Source organism: Ornithorhynchus anatinus, chromosome 7 (assembly GCF_004115215.2).
Source record: "Ornithorhynchus anatinus isolate Pmale09 chromosome 7, mOrnAna1.pri.v4, whole genome shotgun sequence".
Classification (NCBI taxonomy): domain Eukaryota; kingdom Metazoa; phylum Chordata; class Mammalia; order Monotremata; family Ornithorhynchidae; genus Ornithorhynchus; species Ornithorhynchus anatinus.
In genome coordinates, this window is record NC_041734.1 from 30,370,825 (window position 1) to 30,387,399 (window position 16,575).

Genomic DNA, 16,575 nt, shown 5'->3' on the forward strand with positions numbered 1-16,575 from the left:
ATTAATACAAATAAATAAATTACAGACATGTACTTAAGTGCTATGGGGCTGAGAGGGAAAATGAATAAAGGGAACAAGTCAGGGTGACTCAAAACAGAGTTGTAGAAAAGGAAAAGAGGGCTTAATCGGGGAAGACCTCTTGGAGGAGATGTGTCTTGAATAAGGATTTGAAAGAGGAGAGAGAAATCGCCTGCTAGAAATGAGAAGGGAGGGCATTCCAGGACAGAGGCAGGATGTGGGCGAGAGGTCGGTGGCGAGATAGATGAGATTGAGGTATGGTGAGAAGGTTAGCATTGGAGAGCGAAGTGTGGGGCTGGCTTCTAGTAGGAGAGGAGTGAGGTGAGGTAGGAGGGGGCAAGGTGATTGAGTACTTTAAAACCTAAGATGGTGATTTTTTTATAACCCATTGAAATGAATGGAAAAGCCACTGGCTAATTTATAAGATAATAATAATGGCATTTATTAAGCACTTACTATGTGCAAAGTACTGTTCTAAGCGCTGGGGGGGATAGAAGGTGATCAGGTTGTCCCACGTGGGGCTCACAGTCTTAATCCCCATTTTACAGATGTGGTATCTGAGCCACAGATAGAAGTTAAGTGACTTGCCCAAAGTCACACAGCTGACAAGCGGCGAAGCCGGGATTAGAACACTTGCAAGCCCGTGCTCTTTCCACTGAGCCAGGCTGCTTCTCATTTAGATAACGATATAGTCATTTGCACTTGCCACTTTTAACAGCTTGTCAATAAGCTATGCCTATGAACCTCCTGCCTAAAGGAATTTTCAGGTAGCAGAAGAAAAATTTCTCAAGGTCAAAATGCAGTTAAAACGACAATCCAAGGTAATGTCTGTCTGGATGTTCTTTATCTACAAGGTCTGTTTAGAAAATATTTATCAAACAATTCAAATATCTGCTCTTGGTTCCATTTTTTAACGGTATTGGTTAAGCATAAACTATCTACCAGGCACATACTAAGAGCTGGGGTAGATGTCAACTAATCAGGTTGGACACAGTTCATGTCCCACATAATAATGTCGGTATTTGTTAAGCACTTACTATGTGCCAAGTACAGTTCTAAGCGCTGGGGTAGATACAAGGTAATCAGGTTGTCCCAAGTAGGGCTCACAGTCTTCATCCTCATTTTACAGATGAGGTAACTGAGGCACAGAGAAGTGGTTAAGTGACTTGCCCAAGGTGACACAGCTGACAAGCAGCAGAGCCACAATTGGAACCCATGATCTCTGACTCCCAAGCCCGGGCTCTTTCCACTGAGCCATGACGTGGGGCTCACTATCTTAACCTGCATTTTACAGATGAAGTAACTGAGGCAAAGAGAAGTTAAGAGACTTGTCCAAGGTCATACAGCAGACAAGTGGAAGAGCCGGGATTAGAACGCATGTCCTTTTGAAGCCCAGGCCCGTGCTTTATTGCTTAAAACTATGTTCCCTATATTGTGAAATTTGAAATCAAAAGGAAATCCTTACCAATTGAAAAGTCTACATGAATGAAATGCTTGGAAGAGTAAGAGTGTTTTAAATACAAGTAGCTTATTGCATCTTAAATGCAAGTCCATATAAAGGTTTAATGGGTTAAGTGTGGAGCTAGCCAGAAATTTAGGCATTAATACACTAATTTAGGACTCCAGAAACTTGACAGTCAGCATTTTGGGATTTCCCCACCATATTCTTGATTTGCTTGTGTAATTCATTTTCCAAAATGGGAAAGGACAATCTGACTGGCTCAATATCTCTCCTACAACCAGAGCTACTAGTGCTTTGAAATATTCTTACTAAAGTCAGGTTTTAATCACTAATTTGAAAATAATTTGTATTATTGTTGCTTATAAGTTGAATGGTTCACATCAATGAATTAGTATTAAAGAAACATTTCCTTTCAAATATAAAAGATTGTCTTCAAAGGAAAAGATGCAATGTTCAGAGAAAATGAAATTCTGGAACGGAGTCAACCTAGGATCAAAGCTATGCTCTCATCGCGGCTATTCTCAGTGGGGCACATGTGCAGAATAAATGACAGCAGGACAACCAAGCAACTGCTTTGTAATCAACTGAAATTGCAAAACCAAGCGAGGAGGACAGAGGAAACATTGTAAGGGCATAGTAAAACAAAACTTGAATAATGCTGCATTCCAGCAGAAAACTGAAAGTCAACAATAATGATAATAGTGGTATTTGTTAAGTGCTTACTTTATTCCAGGCACCGCACTAACCGCTTGTCGGCTGTGTGACTGTGGGCAAGTTACTTCACTTCTCGGCGCCTCAGTTCCCTCATCTGTAAAATGGGGATTAAGACTGTGAGTCCCACGTGGGACAACCTGATACCCCTATGTCTACCCCAGCGCTTAGAACAGTGCTCGGCACATAGTAAGCGCTTAACAAATACCAACATTATTATACAAGTGAATTGGGTTGGGGCTCACAGTCTTAATCCCCATTTTACAGATGAGGTAACTGAGGCAAAGAGAAGTTAAGTGACTTGCCCAATGTCACAGTGCAGACAAATGGCGGAGCTGGGATTAGAACACGGATCCTTCTGACTCCCAGGCCCGTGCTCTGTCAATTGCTGAGGATAGACCAGCATGGCATATTGCAATCAAGAAATGAGTGGCTCTTCTTCAGCAAAAGCCTAGCAAGGAAAGAGAGATAAGAAGGGAAGAAGAAGAAGAAGAAGAAGAGGGATAGAGAAGCAACGTGTCTCAGTGGAAAGAGCCCGGGCTTGGGAGTCAGAGGTCATGGGTTCCAATCCCAGCTCTGTCACCTGTCAACTGTGTGACTTTGGGCAAGTCACTTAACTTCTCTGTGCCTCAGTTACCTCATCTGCAAAATGGGGATTAAGACTGTGAGCCTCACATGGGACAACCTGATTACCCTGTATCTGCCCCAGCACTTAGAGCAGTGCTCGACACATAATAAGGACTTAACAAATACCATTATTATAATTACTACTAAGCACGGTGCTAAACACAGGGGTAGAAACAAGATAATCAAGTCCCACAGAATAAGTAGAAAGAAAAACAGATGTTGAATCCCCATTTTGATGATATGGGAACTGAAACACAGAGTTGAGTGACTTGCCCAAGGTCACTCAATAGACAAGTGGTGGAGTCAGGATTAGAATCACTTTCACTTTCTGCTAGGCCATGCTGCTTCCCTAATAGTTTTCCTTGGGTACTGCTTATTGGATTAAAAATACCCAGTTACTTCGATATATTTATCAGTTTGAAGTATGATATAAAAATGAAAGTAAAAAATTAAGACATTAAACTCAATTCATAATCATTAGGGATTTGGCATTCAATAGCAAAATGACACATTTTGTAGATATTGACACTTGATGAGCATTAACTTCCACTAATTACTAATTAATGAAGCACAAAAATCATTTGATAAAATACACAGTGATGATTACAGTTCTTTTTAGTATACTGCTGAGCAATTAATGAAATGATGCCTCGCAGAAAGAATAACAGCAAATTTGATAAAAAAAAAATTGCAGCCATTTACACCTTAGTAACTTTGTCACTAATTTGCTGAATAAACTGCATGATAAATATGGTCAAAATGTGAATACATCAATTAGTAGTATTTATTGAGTGCTTACTGGAGAAGCAGCATGGCTCAGTGGAAAGAGCACGGGCTTTGGAGTCAGGGCTCATGAGTTCAAATCCCAGCTCTGCCACTTGCCGGCTGTGTGACTGTGGGCAAGTCACTTAACTTCTCTGTGCCTCAGTTCCCTCATCTGTAAAATGGGGATTAAGACTGTGAGCCCCACGTGGGACAACCTGATTCCCCTATGTCTACCCCAGTGCTTAGAACAGTGCTCGGCACATAGTAAGCGCTTAACAAATACCAACATTATTATTATTATTATTACTGTGTGCAGACAACTGTACAAAAGCATTTGGGAAAGTTCAACGAAACAGGGCTGAGAGACATGATCCCTGGCCACAAGGACCTTACAGTTTACAGGGGGAGACAGACATTAAAAGAGATTACAGATGGGACAAATAGAGTATAACAATATTTACATAACTACTGTGGAGTTAGGGTGAGTATCAAAGCCAAGTGCACAGAGTGGATGGGAAAAATAAAGGAGATCACATCAAGGAAATGTGATATGGGGAGGAGTTTTGAAGGTGGGGAGAAGAGTGGACTGTCTGATATGAAGAGGGAGGGAGTTTCAGGACTGAGTGGGAACGTGGGCAAGGAGTCAACAGTGGGAAAGAAAAGATCAAGGTGTAGAGGATTGGTTAGTGTTGAAGAGTTGCCGGTGTGATGGGTTGTAGTAGATGAACAAAGTAAAATAGCAGGGAGAGAGCTAATTGAGTTAAGTTAAAGAAACTCAGCCATGTTTATTGATTAGATCAGTCAAGGTAGAAGAGCTGAGTATGTGGGCGGTTGTAGATGAGCAGGGTAAAATGGGAAGGGGGAGAGTTTATTAAGTTAAGTTAAAGAAACTCAATATGTTTATTTACTAGAACAATCAAAGTACATCAAAGTACAGTGAGTAGTAGGTCGGTGTTAGAAGAGCTGAATGGTTGGAGGGTTTATAGTAGATGAACAAGGTAAGATAAGGAGGGAGAGAGCTGATTGACTTAAGTTAAAGAAACTCAGCATGTTTATTGTCTAGAACAACCAAGGTACAGAGGGTAGGTTGGTGTTAGAAGAGTTGAGTGGTGGGGAGATTGTAGATGAACAAAGTAAGATAAGGAGAGAGACAGCTGATTGAGTCAAGTTAAACTCAGCATGTCCATATACTGGAACAATTATTGTTTTTTTATAATCTCTATGAATTCATATATTTTCCATTTCTAATAATTCAGTATTCTAAGTTCTTGAGTGTTGTTTTTTCCATCAGAAGACACAAGCAGCAGATCCCTTCAGCACTCACAACTGCTGCCCTCAGAAACCCTTTCTTAAAATATTATCAGCTGTACAGCCAGTAGCACCCAAATTAACAGTTTCTTAAGAAAACTTATAAAGTGCTAACCAAAATTGTTGGGTTTGACATAAATAAAAGGAAAGGCTGCATGCCTTCTTAAGTTAATTGACAGTAAACAGACTTGACTGTCTATCTGCCTTGTCTAACTTTTTCCAGTTGGATAAACCCGGTTGCTATTCAACTTGACAAAAGACGATGATATTATTAATGTAAGCAGCTATAAGATGTAAGGCTTTGAATTGCAGAATCCCAGTGAGCCTCAATTAAGTGCTTGGCAGTTTGCTGGAGGTAGGAGACAAGTTCATAGGTGTGTGTTGAGTCTACTGGGGTTGGTTTGTTTTCTTCTTTTTCCAATGGGGTATTTGATACCTCATTTGCATATATTAAATATTACTTACAAGGCTATTTCTACCCAACTATCCAAAGTGACTTGAGTGTTTACTTCTCTCATCACACTTTTCGACCATGTACTCTAAATTCTCTTTTAATGAATCTCAGGAGACCCTACTAACTATTGTGTGTGCTAAGCTGAAAAGGGTTTATATACAAACTAGCTCAGTTCAGTTTAGGAACATGAAAAAATAAACACTCATTTAAATGAACTCAAAAATGAAACATTCAGTACTGTGATATAAAATGAGAGCTAACTGTAGGCTGCTTCAAGAGTCATGCAGTAACCACCCTGATGCTAACAATGACCAAATCGATCAACAATATTTACTGAGCACTTACTGTATGCAGAGCACTGCACTAAATGCTTGGAAGAGTACAGTACTATACATTTAGTAGAAATGAGCCCTCAAGGAACTCTTAATGATGGTCAATAGCAAGACCCGGTACATAAGAAAGATCAAGGTTAGTATAATTGTGGAAACTGTAGTACGCTGATTTATTAAATGCCTACTATTTGCAGAGCACTGTAGTAAGTCCTTGAGATAGTACAAAGAATTTGTAGACATGATCCCATTCCTCAAAAAGCTTACAATCTAGCAGAGGAAAATTGTTTATATATCTTACACTATATCTACATTTGCAAGGTATATCATTTGCAAATATTTTGACAAAATGTTTTCTAACAAAAGTACTAACTTTTCATTTTGAGAGAGGGGAAGGGGTATAGTAGTTTTAGTAGTATAGGGGTTGGGAAAGGACTCACATCAAACCACTTATAGACCAGAAAGCCACCATTTCTAATCTTGTCAATCCTAACTGGAAATCTTTAGGTCTTATCATTTCAGTCCTAATGGGAAACCCTTAGGTCTTGTCAGCACGGTTGGAAGTCCAACTCAAAAATCTGGACTTCCATCACCTATCCCCTTTAGGAAGTTGGCGTTTTTGTTTTCTTTGTAAGCAGTGTATTATTTGTAAAACTGCTGAAGAACATTACAAGAGAAAATAGCTGTGTTTGAATCAGGCTGAATCTGAAAGGGGGAAAGCTACCATTAGGGGCCCATCTCCCATTAGAGGGAATAGGGACAAGGATGTCCATTTTTGAACCAAATACTGCTCTCTAGTCTTGTCACCAACTTTTCTCTTGGAACCAAACCATCAGTACAGTTGCCTGATTGACAGCAGCATGATTGAGGAGCAGTATTTCCTAGTGGAAAGAGCAGAGACTTGAGAGGCAGAGGACCTGGGTCCTAATCCTGACTCCTACACTTGCCTGTGGTGGCACCTGGGGCAAATCACTTAATGTCTCTGTGCCTCAAATTCCTCATCGGTAAAATGGAAATTCAATACTTGTTCTCCCCGCTACTGAGATTGTGAGTCCCATGTGGAACAGGGACTGTGCCTGACCTGATTAACTTGTATCTACCCCAGAGCTTAGAACAGAACTCAGCACATAGGAAGAGCTTAACAAATGCCACAATTATTAATTATTATTATTGACAGATTTCAGGCTTTTCCTGTTTCTAGTTCTCTCATCACAAACTGCTGCAGTCCTGGTTAGGTCAGGATTGCCTGTAAAGAAGAAGCAAGTAAAACAGAATCACCAAAACCTCTGAGATGTAACTGTTCCTTGAATAGGAACTCAGACCAATGAGAAAGTCTGCACTGATTTGATAACTCCCTGTAAAAATACTCTGCTTATATCACCTCAGCTTACTGCCTTTAATGCTGTTCCTGCTGATCTAGTGATGAGAACCCACATTCTGGCTGGTCAGTTCATAGAATTATTCTTATTCTAATTCATAATACCATAGTATTTAAGTGCTCACTATGTGGCAAACACTTTTCTAAGCACTGGGTAGGTAAAAGTTAATCATAATGGACACAGTCCCTGTCCCATATGGGGCTCACAGTCTAAACAGGAGGGAGAACCGGTATTGTATCCACATTTTACAGTTGAGGAAATTGAGACAGATGAAAATAAAATAATAATAATAATACTTATTATTAGCTTATTATATGCCAAGCACAATTCTGAGCCCTGGGATAGATATAAATTAATCAGTTGTTTGGACATCATCTCTGTCCCATATGGGTCTCACAGGATAAATAGGAGGAAGCAGGATTTACTCCCCATTTTGCGGATGCGGTAAGTGAGGCACAGAGAAGTTTAAATGACTTGCCTAAGGTCACACAGCAGACACATGGCAGAACTGGGATTACAACCCAGCTCATCTGACTCCCAGGCCTGTGCTCTTTCCATTATGCCACACTGCCTCTCTTTCCCCAGGTGCATAACTACTGCTTGTGCTCCAGTTTCCATTTTAAATCATCTCCATGAAAATGAGGTGTTGAGCAAAAGAGAATGAACAAAAGTAGAGTCCCCACAGGAACCATTTATAAATTTTATGACTGGATTTCCAGGATTAAAGAAATTTATCAAAACAGCGTAAATGGTGACTAAAAACCATATGTGGTGACATGATCAAAAAATGATGAAAACATGCACCAATAATGAAGATTCTGAATTTGAATGATTTGTAATCATTTGTAAATACCAGAATTTAATTTTCAGTGTCACATCCTATTCAGAAAAAAGTTCAACCAACTAGAGAGCTGCCATCATCCATGCTAAATAGATTTTTCATTATTGAACTGCTACAATGAAATGGTTTTTAATTAAATTAATAGATTCCTTCACACAGACTCTTGGTCATGAAATCTTCATGACTGGATGAGGTTCCATCATCAAGATTTTATGAACATCGTCATTATCAATCAATGTCTCTCTATCTTTGTGATTTTTGCTAAGTCTTACTTCCTCACCTTTGGCTGGAAATTTTTAAGATGGATTGTTTTTAAATTTGAATCCTCACACAGAGCTTGTTTACTGAGGGACAGGGAGACTCTTATTAACTGTCTCACAGAACTCTTGAGTTATAATAATAATAAAAATGTTGGTATTTATTAAGCGCTTACTATGTGCCGAGCACTGTTCTAAGCGCTGGGGTAGACACAGGGGAATCAGGTTGTCCCACGTGGGGCTCACAGTCTTAATCCCCATTTTACAGATGAGGGAACTGAGGCACAGAGAAGTTAAGTGACTTGCCCACAGTCACACAGCTGAGTTATGCAAATCTCTTTGTTCTCTGCAAAGTCAAAAACTATTGGAGGGGATGAGGATGTGCAGGTTTAATGCTTATAATCCCCAGAAATCCATTGGATAATGTGACTCAAAAATAAGGCACTCCTTTCTGGTAAAGATTCAGATTATTTCTTTTATAAACCCCTTTACTTTGACCGATAAATATGCTCTCAATATGAATACTGCAATGTTTATTCCTATATGTTTTGTAATCCAAATGTAGCTTCCCAAAATGGATGACGTGTAATTATTTTGCACTTGTGAATATAACTGTAGAGACATGAAAATGTTAGCTGAGACCAGTAAATTGCTAAAAATAATATCAGAAGCTTTCAAACTGTCTAAATCAGCCTAGGTCTTCATTTTGATGGGCTATTTTCAATTTCCTGTTAAAAAATATACATACCCTTTTAAGTGCTCTTTTTGAATAATATATAATGTGAGGCCTTTAATTGCTCTATTAAGGGATTAAAGAGGAAATGAACTAGCTAAAAAGTACTCTAAATCATTTAGTGAGCCATTTTGATTTATTTAATGAAGTGCTTATTTCAAAACATTTTCTATCCTATTAGATATTTTTAATTTCAAAGGCGCTATCATTATCACTGAGACCCTATGCATGCTGATGGTCGTAGCTGTGTGGATGATGTGTGAATGACGCTAGTCCACATTGTTTGAAAGTTAAGATCTTTCCTCCCTTCCTGCCAAGAGGTGTTTGCTCATGAGACAGTCTTTTGGTAGCCTGGCTTCGTGAAACCTCCATGTCGGAGAACAGCAGCCTATCTGCCTTACTGCAGTGGTCTTCCCTGCTAGGCCACACTGTTTCAGACTGTGCTTCCCCAATAGTAGTAGTAGGAGTAACTGTTACCTGTGGTCCTGGGGGCCACTGGCCCCACAGCTTGCCAGCTGCAGAATAATCATCGCGAGATACGCAACCCAAACCCTCATCAGTCTGGGGCAGACAAATCCTGCCATCTTGGGAAGTGCTCAAAGAGAAGGTTCAGACACACTAGCATCAAACAAAGCTCTCCTAAGGGGAGGAATCAGGACTGGAGAGGAATTTCCTTCGAGATTCTTGGAGGGATTTCTTGGAGAAGAGATTACCTGAAAAGAGATGTTCTGGCATACTATCTGCAAATGAAAGGAGGAGGTTTCTCATCCTAAAGCAGTCTTTGTTGGACTGGGAATGAAGGGGAGGAGTCAGAGAAGCACTTGAAAGTGTGGATTTCTTTGGCTATAAAAGGCATAAGTCTTTGTTATAAAGTTGTGCATCTACCAGGTTCATTCATTCATTCAATTTCCTCACTGTTCTACAATTCAATGCAGTACAATTCAATTACATTTATTGAGCGCTTACTGTATGCAGAGCACTGTACTAAGTGCTTGGAATGTACAATTCAGCAACAAAGAGGGAACAATCCCTGCCCACAACAGGCTCACAGTGAAAAGCAGGGGAGACAGACATCAAAACAAGAAAACAGGTTACTCATTCATTCATTCAATTGTATTTATTGAGCACATACTTTGTGCAGAGCACTGTACTAAGCTCTTGGGATAGTACAATAAACAGGCACGTTTCCTGCCCATGACAACCTTACAGTTTAGGGGGTGGGGGAGTGGGGATGGGGCCTCCAGCATGTGAGGTCGGGGTCCCTTTAATAAAGAGCACTGCTGTAAGCCATGATTCTGTGGTCTCCTTGGTAATGATTACCTAGCGGGACAGTCCTGGTTGGCGGTAACAAGTAGTAGTAATAATATTAAGTGCTTATTGTCTACAGAGCACTGTATTAAGTGCAGGGAGAAAATACACAGATGGGAATTAGACTGTTTTCAAATCATTTATTTTGCTCTCCCCACTTAGGTATGTCCTGATTCTGTTCACCAGAGAGGAAGGGCTTGTCTGTTCTGCTCTCCTAAATTTTCCACATGAGTCTCAGTCAGTGGAGCTTTGTTACTGTAAGCATTACATTAATACTGGAAAGTGCCTTTCCCACATTCTTGATGTAAGTCCTGCCATTCAAGGTTGATTATGACTCCTAGATGATGCATTTGTAAACGTTCAAGAAGTCAGGTGTATCATCTGTCCTAACTGTAGGTCTCAAAAGCAGATTGATCAATGGTATTTATTGAGCAGTTACTGTGTGCAGGATACTGTCCTAAGTGCTTGGGAGAGTACGATAGAGTTGTACTCTAAACTGCAAGCTCATTGTGGCAGGATTGTGTCCAACAATTCTGATGTACTGTACTCTCTCCAAGTGCTCAATAAATACAATTGATTGATTGACTGGTTGATGGTAGCCACCTGCACTCAAGGATATCTTTGTAAAAGCCCTTCTTTTCCAAATTAATACAGAATCCCAAAGAAGTGAGAATTACCTACCCATGTCCTCTCCTCTTTTTCTATGATGCTCTGCTTTTCACTACGCTTCTTTTCCTGAACCACGACAACACATCCCAAGTGCTTAGCAAAGTACTCTGCATACAGTACGCACTCAGTAAAACCATGAATCGATTCTCCCCACCCTCCGCCTTGGAGGACATATGAATCTATGAATCCTAAAATGAAATGATTTTAAATTACCAAATGTACCTTATTTCCTACTGCAACCCAACCAGCACACTTTGCTCCTGTAATGACAACCAACTCACTGTACCTCAGTCTCATCTATCTCGCTGCCAATCTTTTGCCCTCATCCTCCCTCTGACCTGGAACTCCCTCTCCCTCTGCCCGCCCCTACTAACCACTTCATATACTTACAACAGACCACCAGCTCTCCCCACCTGCAAAGCCCTATTAGAATCATATCTTCTCCAAGAAGCCTTCAAAAGTGCTGAAAATGTTGTTGGGGAAGCTTTTATTAATCTTTGATTCATTTATTTACATAGTTGTGGTGTTCTGTGACAAATTCATTTAGAATTAGTCTAAGAGGAGATCCATCTGCATGAAATATATTTTAATGTATGTTATAGCGATGAAAGGTCCATTTCTAATGCATGCAGGTCTCTCCAAAACTTAGAAATGTATTCTTTGTTCCCCTGTTTAGGCTATAGCTTAGGTTAAGGATGATTTTTGAGATGTCATTTTGGGGTGGATTTTTGTATGGTGGTTTCATTTTCAAAATCAATAAGTTCTGACATAACCTTTTTAAATGCTCTTCTAATTTCACAGCAAAGGGAAACAGGAGGAGAATATCAGTTTCCTAGGACATCTCAACAATAACTGAATTACTGTATTGCTGAATTGAATACCTAAGCATATTCGTCATTTATAAATATCATCTTATGTTGTGGAAGAGATTAGGTAAACTGCTTACACTCGCAGAAATGATCTGGAATACATTTGCCAAAAGCATTTCCATTTAATCTTGTCAGGTGTTATTTCCTTGTCATGGAGAGCAGTTATAACTCAGGCCTGCTATGACAATTCTGACACTTCACAAAATGATTTGTGAATGCTCAATTTATGTAAATATATATTTTATTAATATACTGAAAGGAGAGACTGTATTTTAACGAAGAGCAGTTCTTTTAGTTGATAAAATATTAGAAGCATGCTGTGAGTTTCTGTGATAATATATATTTCAATGACATTGTATTCTTCATTGTTTTTTTACAAAAATTATTATAGGGGTGAATGAAATCTTGCATAATTAACAAAAGATTCAATTGATTTCTTTAAGACATTTAAGTTTGTTATTAAAGTTGTGTGACTATGAGAGTCAGAAGGTCATGGATTCTAATCCCAGGTCCCCCACTTTGTTTCTGTTTGGCCTTGGGCAAGTCACTTCACTTCTCTGTGCCTTAGTTACCTCATCTGTAAAATGTGGATTGAGACTGTGAGCCCTTTATAAGACAGGGACTGTTTCCAACCCGATTTGCTTGTAACCACCTCAACGCTTAGTACAGTGCCTGGCACGTAATATGTGATTAACACATACCCAAATTAGTAGTAGTAGTAGTAAACTGGTCTTTGACAATTAGCCTTCCAACACATTTCAGGTATGCATACCTTGGATTAACTGGTTCCACCACTCCTTAGTGAATTATATTAGTGGGACAGAAATGAATTGGGTAAGGCTCCCTGTAAGCGATGAGATATCAGAAGGGCTGGAGTCTTATGTGGGTCAAGGACTGTATCCAATCTGATTACACTCTATCACAGTGCTTAGTACAGTCTTTGAGAAAAATCAAATCGATCAATCAATCAATGATTATTTACTGGGTGCTTACTGTGGGCACCCAGTGCTTGGGAGAACACACTAGGGTTGGAGACATAATCTCTAACTATAAGGAGCTTAATATCTAGTTTAAAAGTTTCCTAGCTTTGACCCCTTGCTCATGCTGTCCCCTGGCTTGGAACTCCCTGTCTCCTCACAACAAACCTAGCACAGGCCATATTCAAATCCTCCTAAAATCCCATCCAACAAACCTCCCCAATTTACATCCCACTACCCTGAGCCATATCATCCCTTCAACCAACACTAGGACTAATGAATAAATTTCAATTGATCAATCTCTGGTATTTATTCAAAATATAGTGTGTACAGAGTACAGTACTAAGGGCTTGGAAAAATACAATATAGTTGATAGTCTGGAAGAAACAATTCCTCTCTCAAAGTGCTTAAAATCAAATCAATTGCAGATAAGGGAAGCAGAAGAGTATAATGATATGTACATAAGAGCTGTGGGGGTGAGATGAGTATCAAAATGTCTATGGACTAGACATAGCCTATGAAGTACATAGCCTATGAAGAAGTGTGGGAGAATAGGGTGAGAAGATGAAATGCCAAGCCAGTCAGGGAAGGCTTCTTGGAGGAGATATGATTTTAGTACAGCTCTGAAGATGAGGGAGAGTAGTGGTCTGTCAACTATGACAAAGGAAGGAGTTTATGACAGGGTAGTACAGTGCTATGCACACAGTAAGCACTCAATAAATATGATTGAATGAATGAGAATTATGCACTTCAATGAACACCATCTATGCTTTTCAATCTGTGACCTATGGACACTTGATAATCTCCCCACCCCAAATCCCAAAGCACTTATGTACAAACCTTTGAATTATACACTATAAATTACTTATTTATATCAGTGTCTGCCTCCCTCTCTAGATGGTAAATTAATTATGTCATTATGGGCAGGGAACATGATTGCTAATTCTGTGGTACTGTACTCTCCCAACTGCTTGTACAGAATTTTGCACATAGTAAGTTCTCAATAAATATGATTGAATGATTGAGAGAGGATATGAGAGATGAGACCAAGGCCCTGTAAGAAAGGTTGGTGTTAGAAGAATGAAGTGTGAAGAATGAGTTGTAGTGGGAAAGGAGAAAGATATTCAATAACAGAGGCACATACTAAGTATTTAACAATTTAGCATTTACTTCCTCCACCTCAAACATAAATTCCTTACCATAGGCTTAAAACACTCAATAACCTTGATCCTCCTATCTTACCTCCCTGATTTTCACCCACATCCTGCTTCTGGTCTGGAATGCCTTCCTTTTCTAACATATCTGACAGAAGTTCACTCATTTCATCTTCAAAGCCATATTAAAATCCCATCTCCTCCAAGAGGCCTTCCCCAACTAAGCCCTCATTTCCTCTTCTCCCTCTCCCTTCTGCATTACCCTTGCACTTGGTTTTTCACCCTTTACGCACTCCTCACAGCCCCAGAGCATTTAAGTCCATATCTGTAATTTATTTAATTACTTTACTTTCTCCCCCTCTAGACTGTAAGCTCACTGAGGACAGGGAATGGTGGATCAACTCTCTTATACTGTATTCTCCCAAGTGCTTAATACGGTCCCCTGCATACAGTAAGTGCTCAATATATATGATTGATTAAATAATTGAATAGTTTCAGAATCTAGACAAAACTCTCAATTCCTCTCCTCTCATTCCCTTCTGCATCCCCTTTATATTTTATTCACCCCTTACTTTTCACAAAGTAAGTACTCAATAAATATGATTGACTGATTAACAAATGTAAGTAGTGTTACTATTGAAGATGGGGAGAGCTGTGATGTGATGGATTTGAATGGGGCATTACAGGCAGGGCAAAAGGCACGAGGAAGCAGAAGAGGTAAACACAAGATGCAGTAAATAGGTTTGGTTGAGAAGAATGAAGAGTACAAAATCAGGTAAGGAGAAAGTGCTGATTGATTGCCTTAAAGCTAATTAAGAGGAGTTTCTGTTTGATTCAGAGAGGAATTAATAAACATTTTCATCTCTGAGGAATGGGGAGATGTGTGCAGGATGTTTTGGAAAAATGACTTGGGCAGTGGGGTGAAGTATGGACTGGAAAGAGAAATAAAATGCCATACAGATGTTCGGGGGGGGGGGGGATTATATGCTTTAGGTGAACTCTGACTGAGGGAACATTTTAACCACGGAGCAAAAGTATCAGTTCTACCATACTCTCAGAGTTCCTCTTGGCTGTAAGAGGTCTAGTGGCCATTCCACTGGCTACTGTAGTTTACTGCAGCTGCTCTGGTAGAATCCTCCACATTTCACTCCTGGAAATGATATTATTGGAAAGGAATCAGGGGAACACTCTCCATGAACAATGTGAGGGAGTGAAATTTGCCCAGGGAAAACCAGGGTTTCCAAAGTCCAGGGCCCAGTAAAATGATAATCAGGCCCTTCATATTCCTATATTTTATTCTCTTTTGATCATGCCACTCTTGATCTTTTCTTGCACTGAAGAGTTTGCAGGTGGTCAAGTAAGGAGAGCAACTGGTAAACAAGTCGACATTCCAGTTGTTCAGCTTTGCTTCTTCTTAGCAGTCCATGAAAAGACTGGAGTAAGAGCCTGAACCCAATGACTAGCTGTGAATTATATACTGGAGTTTTATTTCTTTAGTCATGCTGTGTTCTCTCTCCATCTGCACAGATAATTGAAAGCTGGCTGGAAGTGTGTTTCACTGAAGCGTGAAGGCTATGCAGTCTCACTACAGATTTCCTAAAGGTTGGTAGGAGGGTCTTTTTGTTTCCTTGTGAACATAGAAATCATTTTTTAAATCACAGTGCATTCCTGTCAGATATACTAACTCTGCAGTCCTGTACTCCAAGTATATTTTGCCACTGGCATATTATTATCAGTCAGTAGGATAAATCCCTACTTTGTTTTTGAGAACAAAGCTAGTAAATATAGACCAGGCCATTAGCAGCTGATTGAAGTGAGAGATGTTTATAGAAGCACCCACACTCCGACACTAATTCCTCCTCTCCATTAATCCATTTGCCCAACCCTCTATTAACTGCTCAATACTGTCCTAAACTTGAGGTATCCAGAAGACAAGAGTAGGTGATTTTTTGTTTGTTGTTGCTTTTTGTAACTAGGTAACCATCAGGGTGGATATTTTCAAGAATGAGAGCTCTACAGAGGCATATGAGCATTTGTATTGAAGAACAGTGAGAATGACATGATCAGTGTTGGACCACTATATGAAGGTTTTAAGTTATGAAATAAACTAAATAATAGCGTTTCTTTGGAATATGGGGGAAAGGGTTACTTGGGCAATTTTAGCTCATTAATTGAATGTTTTAGGACAGCATCTTTGAAAAGGCTCATTGAATTATTTCATCCTAATTTAAATGTAAATCTTTTCTAGATCCAATTACTTGCAATAATTTCTTTTAAATAAATAAAGCCACTGATGGTGAAATCTCCATAATCTATGCACACACCTGCTTTTGCCATTTTGGAGATCTAGCATTGGCTTGGAGACAGCCTCATGTTATCTTGATCTTTCTGAAGCCTTCAGTTAAATAGAGCAAACTTTCTCCAGATTTCTCCACCCAGTCTAGTCTGTCTGCTGCAGTTATCTCCAACCAACCCCAGTTGAACCAACTGAAATTCTGCATCACAGGATCTTCCTAAGAGTAGCATGGTTCAGTGAAAACAGCACAGGGCTGGGAGTCAGAGACCTGGGTTCTAATTTGGATTCTGCCTCTTGCCTACTGTATTCATTCAATAGTATTTATTGAGTGCTTACTACGTGCTAGAGCACTGTACTAAGCACTTGGAATGTACAATTCGGCAACAGATAGAGACAATCCCTGCCCAATGACAGGCTT

The 16,575-nt window shown here is 39.7% G+C and overlaps 1 protein-coding gene and 1 long non-coding RNA gene across 6 annotated transcripts in view; one reads left to right on the forward strand and one right to left on the reverse strand.

Annotated features, from left to right (window-relative positions):
* SPAG16 (sperm associated antigen 16) overlaps positions 1-16,575 on the reverse strand; it is a 772,121-nt gene that overhangs the window by 579,662 nt on the left and 175,884 nt on the right. The gene's annotated exons all lie outside the window — the stretch shown is intronic.
* On the forward strand, positions 763-16,144 carry LOC114813145. The gene is made up of 3 exons (XR_003760772.2): positions 763-839; positions 15,389-15,463; positions 15,838-16,144. It is a non-coding gene; the product is annotated as an uncharacterized LOC114813145 (long non-coding RNA).